At 36.2% G+C, this 7,500-nt stretch overlaps 1 protein-coding gene across 2 annotated transcripts in view; it reads left to right on the forward strand.

Moving 5' to 3' along the window:
* Exoc4 (exocyst complex component 4) overlaps positions 1-7,500 on the forward strand; it is a 750,249-nt gene that overhangs the window by 232,657 nt on the left and 510,092 nt on the right. The gene's annotated exons all lie outside the window — the stretch shown is intronic.

Genomic DNA, 7,500 nt, shown 5'->3' on the forward strand with positions numbered 1-7,500 from the left:
ATACTTATTTTTATTGTTATAATATTTTATAAATTTTAAGGAATATGACCAAAAAGATATTGTAGGTAGTGAACGGGGGTCTCTGGGAGGAGCAGTGGTACAAAAGGGAAACAAGAATGTGATTTAATTCTATTTACTTAAAATATCTCTTTAAATGTTAACAAATTCAGATAAATTGAAATCATGTAACTTTTCTCATCATAATGCAATAAAACTTTTTAAAAAAATAAATCTTAGAGTAAAATGAGGGAAGATGGATATAGCCTGGATAAGTAGGCCTCATCTAACTATATTTTCTTCCTCCTTAATAGTAGAAAGTATCCAATTCCCTTGCAGACTATTAAATCTAATAGAATTATTCATGTGCATTAACAGATCATCCACATCACACCCTTTCCCCTGTGTCCATAGCAATTTGAAAAGATACATTCCCATCAAATAACATAAAATATGTATCTATAGTAACGAATTAACAATCACCAATGTGTGTAATTAGAAGTTTGTCTACATCTCCTTCATTTGAGTTTTATCTATGAATCCCAAAACTGAAGATGAAGAATGTTCAGTACAAGGAGTTAAGTGCTAGTTTCTAAGCTTTCATCCAACAGAGATTTCACACTAATAAGTTTAGATACTTACAAAGCATATTCATTCTTGACCATAATAAATTCCTTTCAGAATATATTATCTTTGCAATAGATTTTTAGCTGTAGTTTGGTTTCAGTTTAATATTAGGTTTTTTTTGCTTCTGTTGGTTTGGTTTTTTTGGCCTAAGCAATATTAGCAACCTTTCTGTGACCCCTTATGATCATTTACAGTAAGTCATCATCACAGACTTAGCTAAGGTTCTGAAGTGCTGTGGAGAAGACACTGAAAAAGATATCTGATGGATCCTGGGAAGTGGAAGGAGCAAAGGCAGGAAGTTGCAAGGACTGAGTCCGGACAGAGGTTAGGGTAAATAGGGTGGGAAAAAAGTAGGTTATGTTGAACCAAGATTCTTCCATATTGTCTTACCAGCCACATAACTTGGAAAGTCAGTTTTTCTAAGCGTTTGGTACATTAAATTTGATAACTCTCGTGTTCAGAGATAGAAGATAAAAGCTATGAGATGGTTAATTCATCTGTACCGAATTATTGTCAATATTTTTAGTTTCATCACTTTGATAAAAAATGTGTTAGTTTCCAGTTTCTCTATGTTAATTTACACATTATTTATATGTGTTTGGATTGCTAAGTGGCAGCACTTCATAATACTGCAAGGATTTATGTTCTCATTAATTGTTTGCATTGAGGATGAATTTATCACATTGGTGACCAATACCTCATATTACTTATTGTTTTTAAAGATACTCACTGAGTTATATAACCATAATCACCACATTGATATTAAACCATTTTTAATAATCTCTGAAGAAACCCTGTAGACTTTTAACTGTGATTCCTTATTTTCCCCCAAGCCTTACAATCCCAGGTGACTATCATCTTTTTTTTCTTTGTAAACATTTGATGTCTGGACATTTCACATATGGATCTTACAATATGTGGTCCAGATGACTTGTATTTCACAGACTTTTTAAGGATTTGCCTATTATGCAACCTAATGATATTTTCGTGCTTTCCATAGACGAATAGTCTTCTATTGTTTGATTGTTTATTGTTCAACAATTAATGTGCTTTGTGCTATTTTTAGTTTTGGTTATGATATGATGTGATAGTAATATGAACTTTCAAATTTTGGGGAACATACAGTTTTCCTTATGCTTGCCTTGAAGCCTGTGAGTGGAAGTGCTGAGTGACAAGGTGTGTGTGGAGCCTGACATAATAGATGCTCACTTTTTTGTGTGTTTGTGTTGTTTTTTGTTGTTGTTGTTTTGTTTTCTCTTTTTAGCCCTGGCTGTCCTGGAACTCACTCACATAGACCAGGCTGGCCTCAAACTCAGAAATCCGCCTGCCTCTGCCTTCCAAGTACTGGGATTAAAGGCGTGCACCACCACCTCCCATCTGTAGATGCTCATTTTAAAAAATAATTTGAGGTATTTAATCTTAGAAATAAATTATTAAGATATTTTTCGCGAGGCTCAGACCTCACAAGAGGCAGGGCAGCCAGAACAGGATCCTCTCAACCTCAGTCTATACCTAGGAGTGACAGAGGTGAATCCACAGCCCTCTTTGCCCCTTACCTGCAAGTGGAGAGCCTGCCTTCACAGAGTGCTCTAACTCAGGGACTCAGGTGAGACCCTCCAATTTCTCTCCAGTGATTTTCTAAGGCGGGACCAGCCCGGTGGTACAGGCCTCAAAGTGGCAGGGCAGCCTGGTCAGGATCCTTTATAACTCAGACCACACCTAGGAGGAACAACAGATCCACAGCCCTCTCTGCACCTTTCCAGCAAGTGGAGATCCTGTCTACAGGGTGTGCTCTGAACCCAGGACTCAGGAGGGACAACTGATCCACAGCCATCTGCGCCTGGGTTTTACCAGAGGAGAGCTGATCTCACAGAAGTGCTGATACAGGCTTACAGACACACATGAGGAACAAGCTCTAGTCAGAGACAGCAAGAACATCTAACATTAGAGATCAACAGATGGCGAGAGGCAAACGCAAGAATCTTACCAACAAAAACCCACAACTACTTGGCTTCATCAGAACCTAGTACTCCCACCACAGCAAGTCCTGGATATCCCAAAACACTGAAAAAGCAAGATTTGGATCTAAAATCATATATCATGATCGTGCTAGAGGAATTTAAGAAGAACATGAAAAACTCCCTTAAAAAAATACAGGAAAGCACAGGTAAAGAGGTACAAGCCCTTAAAGAGGAAACAAACAAACAAAAAAAAAATCCCTTAAGGAATTACAGAAGATCATGAGTAAACAAGTAGAAGTCCTTAAAGAGGAAACACAAAAATCCCTTAAGCAATTACAGGAAAGCACAAACAAACAGGTGAAGGAATTGAGCAAAACCATCCAGGACCTAAAAATGGAAGTAGAAACAATTAAGAAATCACAAAGAGAGACAGCTCTTCAGTTTGAAATCTTAGGAAAGAAGTCAGGAAACATAGATGCAAGCATCACCAACAGAATACAAGAGATAGAAGAGAGAATCTCAGGGGCAGAAGACACCATAGACAACATTAACACAACAGTGAAAGAAAATGCAAAATTCAAAAAGTTCCTGACCCAAAAATCCAGGAAATCTAGGACACAATGAGAAGACCAAACCTAAGTTTAATAGGTATAGAAGAGAGTGAAGACCTCTACCTTAAAGGGCCAGTAAATATCTTCAACAAAATTATAGAAGAAAACTTCCCTAACCTAAAGAAAATGATACCCATGTATATACAAGAAGCCTATAGAACTCCATATAGACTGGACCAGAAAAGAAATTCCTCCCACCACTTAATAGTCAAAACACCAAAAGCACAAAACAAAGACAGAATACTAAAAGCAGTAAGGGAAAAAGATCAAGTAACATATAAAGGCAGGCCGATCAGAGTTACACCAGACTTCTCACCAGAGACTATGAAAGCTAGAAGATCCTGGGCAGATGTCATAAAGACCCTAAGAGAACACAAATGCTAGCCCAGACTACTATACCCAGCAAAACTCTCAATCACCATAGATGGAGAAACCAAAGTATTCCATGACAAAACCAAATTCATAGAATATATTTTCACAAATCAGGTTATTATCTTCAAAGGATAATTAATGGAAAACTCCAATACAAGGAGGGGAACTACATCTCTGAAAAAGCAAAAATGTAATCCTCCAACAAAACTAGAAGACGATAGCAACATGAACGGAATTCCAAGTCCAACAACTAAAATAATAGGAAGCAACAATTACTTTTTCTTAATATCTATTAATATCAGTGGACTCAATTCCCCAATAAAAACACATAGACTATCAGACTGGGTATGTAAACAGAACCCAACATTTTGTTGCATACAGGAAACCCCACATCAGTGACTAAGATTGACACTACCCCAGAATAAAAGGCTGGAAAACAATCCTCCAAGCCAATAGTCCCAAGAAAAAAGCTGGAGTAGCCATTCTAATATCGAATAAAATCGACTTTCACCCTAAAGTGATCAAAGAAGATATGGAGGGACACTTCATATTCATGAAAGGTATGATCTACCAAGATGAACTTTCAATTCTGAACCTCTATGCTCCAAATCAAAGGGCACCTACATTCATAAAAGAAACTTTACTAAAGCTCAAAGCACACATTGCACCGCACATAATAATAGTGGGAGATTTCAATACCCCACTCTCTGCAATGGATAGATCATGGAAACAGAAACTAAGCAAAGACACAGTGAGACCAACAGAAGTTATGAAACAGATGGATTTAACAGATATTTATAGAACTTTTTATCCTAAAACAAAAGGATAAACCTTCTTCTCAGCACCTCATGGTACCTTCTCCAAAACTGACCATATAATTGGTCACAGATCAGGCTTTAACATATACAAGAAGATTGAAAGAATTCCTTGTATCCTATCAGATCACCATAGACTAAGGCTGCTCCTCAATGACAACATAAACATTAGAATGCCCACATACATGTGGAAGCTTAACAACACTCTACTCAATGATAACTTGGTCAAGAAAGAAATAAAGAAATTAAAGACTTTCTTGAGTTTAATGCAAATGAAGCCACAACATATCCAAACTTATGGGACACAATGAAAGCAGTCCTAAGAGGAAAACTAATAGCTTTAAGTGCCTCCAAAAAGAAACTGGAGAGAGCATACACCAGCAATTTGGCAGCACATCTGAAAGCTCTAGAACAAAAAGAAGCAAATTCACCCAAGAGGAGTCAAAGGTGGGAAATAATCAAACTCAGGCCTGAAATCAAACATATAGAAACAAAAAGAACTATAGAAAGAATCAATCAAACCAGGGGCGGCTGCTTTGTGAAAAATCAACCAAATAGATAAACCCTTAGCCAGACTAACTAGAGGGCACAGAGACAGTATCCTAATTAACAAGATCAAAAATGAAAAGGGTGACATAACAACAGACACTGAGGAAATCCAGAAAATCATGAGATCGCACTATAGAAGCCTATACTCAAAACTGGAAAACATGTTTGAAGTGGACAATTTTCTAGACAGATACTAGGTATCAAAGTTAAATCAAGACCAGATCAACGATCTAAACAGTCCCATATGTACTAATGAAATAGAAACAGACATTAATAGTCTCCAATCCAAAAAAAGCCCAGAACCAGATGGGTTTAGTGCAGAGTTTTATCAAACCTTCAAAGAAGTCCTAATACCAATACTCCTCAAAGTATTCCACAAAATTGAAACAGAAGATACTCTACCCAATTCGTTCTATGAAGCCACTATTACTCTGATACCTAAACCACACAAATACCTAACAAATAAAGAAAATTTCAGACCAATTTCCCTTATGAATATCAATGCAAAAATACTCAATAAAATTCTTGCAAACCGAATCAAAGAACACATCAAAAGGATCATCCACCATGATCAAGTAGGCCTCATACCAGGAATGCAAGGATTGTTCAGTATATGGAAATCCATCCATGTAATTCACTATATAAACATACTCAAAGAAAAAAAACCATATGAACATTACAGATGCTGAGAAAGCATTTGACAAAATCTTCCTTTATGTCCTAATGTAAGCGTCCAAAAGAAAGTGTGACACAGATTAATGCCTTCCTCCTAAAGGTCTGCATTAAAGGCGTGTTTCTTTACACCTCAAAAGTCCAGACCAGAAGTGGACTCACTCACTTCAAATCAAGCCAAAGTCTCACAGGTATTCCCTCCATTTCTTGATTGTAGTTTTTTCCGGCTATAATCAAGTTGGCAACTAGGAGTAGCCATTACATGGAGCTTAGTAGGATCTGTATAATAGTGAAGCAGAAGTCACTATGGAATTTCCAGAGATTCTCAGATAAGAAGGTTTAAATTTGAAGCAAGCAACAATAAATACAAGAACATCAAAAGTGAAACCAAGGGACAATGCCTGCTGCTGCAAATTATGTCCTAGGTCGGAAAACAAGACAAGAACAAACACTCTACATCATACTACCAGTATACGAAGATTAAGCAGGTCATAAATTTTGTTACTGTGCTCAAACCTCTATGTTCAAACTTTGAATCCTCCTTTAAATCAGTTTCAAATCAAAGTAGAAGTGAGTATTTTCCAATGCATATGTACATATTGCTCTGATCTTACTATATATATACTTCAAAGATCATCAAACATCAAATATTTATTATTGTTTATATCTTGTTATTGACTGGCTCATTCTCAGAATTTGAGCCACTCAGATGGGATTGACTGTTCTAGGGTCACGTCCTCTGGTATAACTGGAACGTATCTGCCATTATTTAAGTGGGTAGCTGTGTTCTCTTCCCTAAACATCTTGTCTTCTGTGCTTATGTGCCCATCAAGTATTTTTGAGTCACGTTGTCTTCTGTCTCTCTGACTCTCCCTCTCTCCCTCTCTCTGTGATGGGAGGCAGTTTATAATCATAGAGTCCTCACAAGTCAGGTAATAAGTTTGGCTTTCATTTCTCATACTATCAAATCAAAAATTATAAATTATAAATCATCTCCCTTGTAGGTTTCCATTTTGAGTAAATTATATGAAATTAAAAAAAAAAAACCTGCAAGTTTGTACTCATTGCAAGTCCAAAGAATTGCAGCTAGAGACTGTAACATGTCTCCACATTTTCAGTTAGCCACATTGCTCAAAGTGCAGTGAAAAATTAGCATCTACTTGAGTGTTAAAGAAAGAGAAAGTATGGGTAATTGAAATTTCATGAGGCATTAGAGAATGTTAGGTAGTAATTTAAATGTTTTATGCAGATAACAAGAGATAATAATTATCATAAATAAAAATCAGGGCATGAATTTAAGTAGCACAACCTTTAAAGATATGAATCCAACATATAGAGTATGTAGGTATGCATTATCTATAAAGCTTGAGAAAATTTATTGAAAAAGGTAATGAAAGTAGAAAAATAGCAAAGCAGAAAGGGTGTTCATGAGATGTTGTCATAGAAACAGAGGATCTTTCAGGAGATTCCTGAGAATCATAGTTTAGAGAAGTTGGGCATTTGTAGGACACCACATCTGCAGCCACTTGCAGTTTCTGAAGTCCCTACAAAGATAAGGACAGTGTTGGAGGAAGCAGAGATACTCCAGGTTTCAAGAGCAATTGCTTTTTTAGAATTAGTGCAACAACAATTTGCAAATCTACCAAGTTTCCCCCTTTTATGTAACAAAATTAATTACAGATGGTGAAAATATTAAGTGCAAATAAAACTACAAAATTTGAAGGTAAGTATACATGCGTCAAATGTTTGCTATACAAATTCTTTCTACTTGAGCACAATGAAAAATCTCTGAGAAACCTCAAACCTATCGTAATCCAAGCATTCTAATTAATATTCAAAAATTAAATTGAACAAAATTGTAATAAATTTGACTCCCAAAAGTTATTCATTATGAGC

Source organism: Mastomys coucha, unplaced genomic scaffold, assembly GCF_008632895.1.
Source record: "Mastomys coucha isolate ucsf_1 unplaced genomic scaffold, UCSF_Mcou_1 pScaffold20, whole genome shotgun sequence".
In the NCBI taxonomy this organism is placed as follows: Eukaryota; Metazoa; Chordata; class Mammalia; order Rodentia; family Muridae; genus Mastomys; species Mastomys coucha.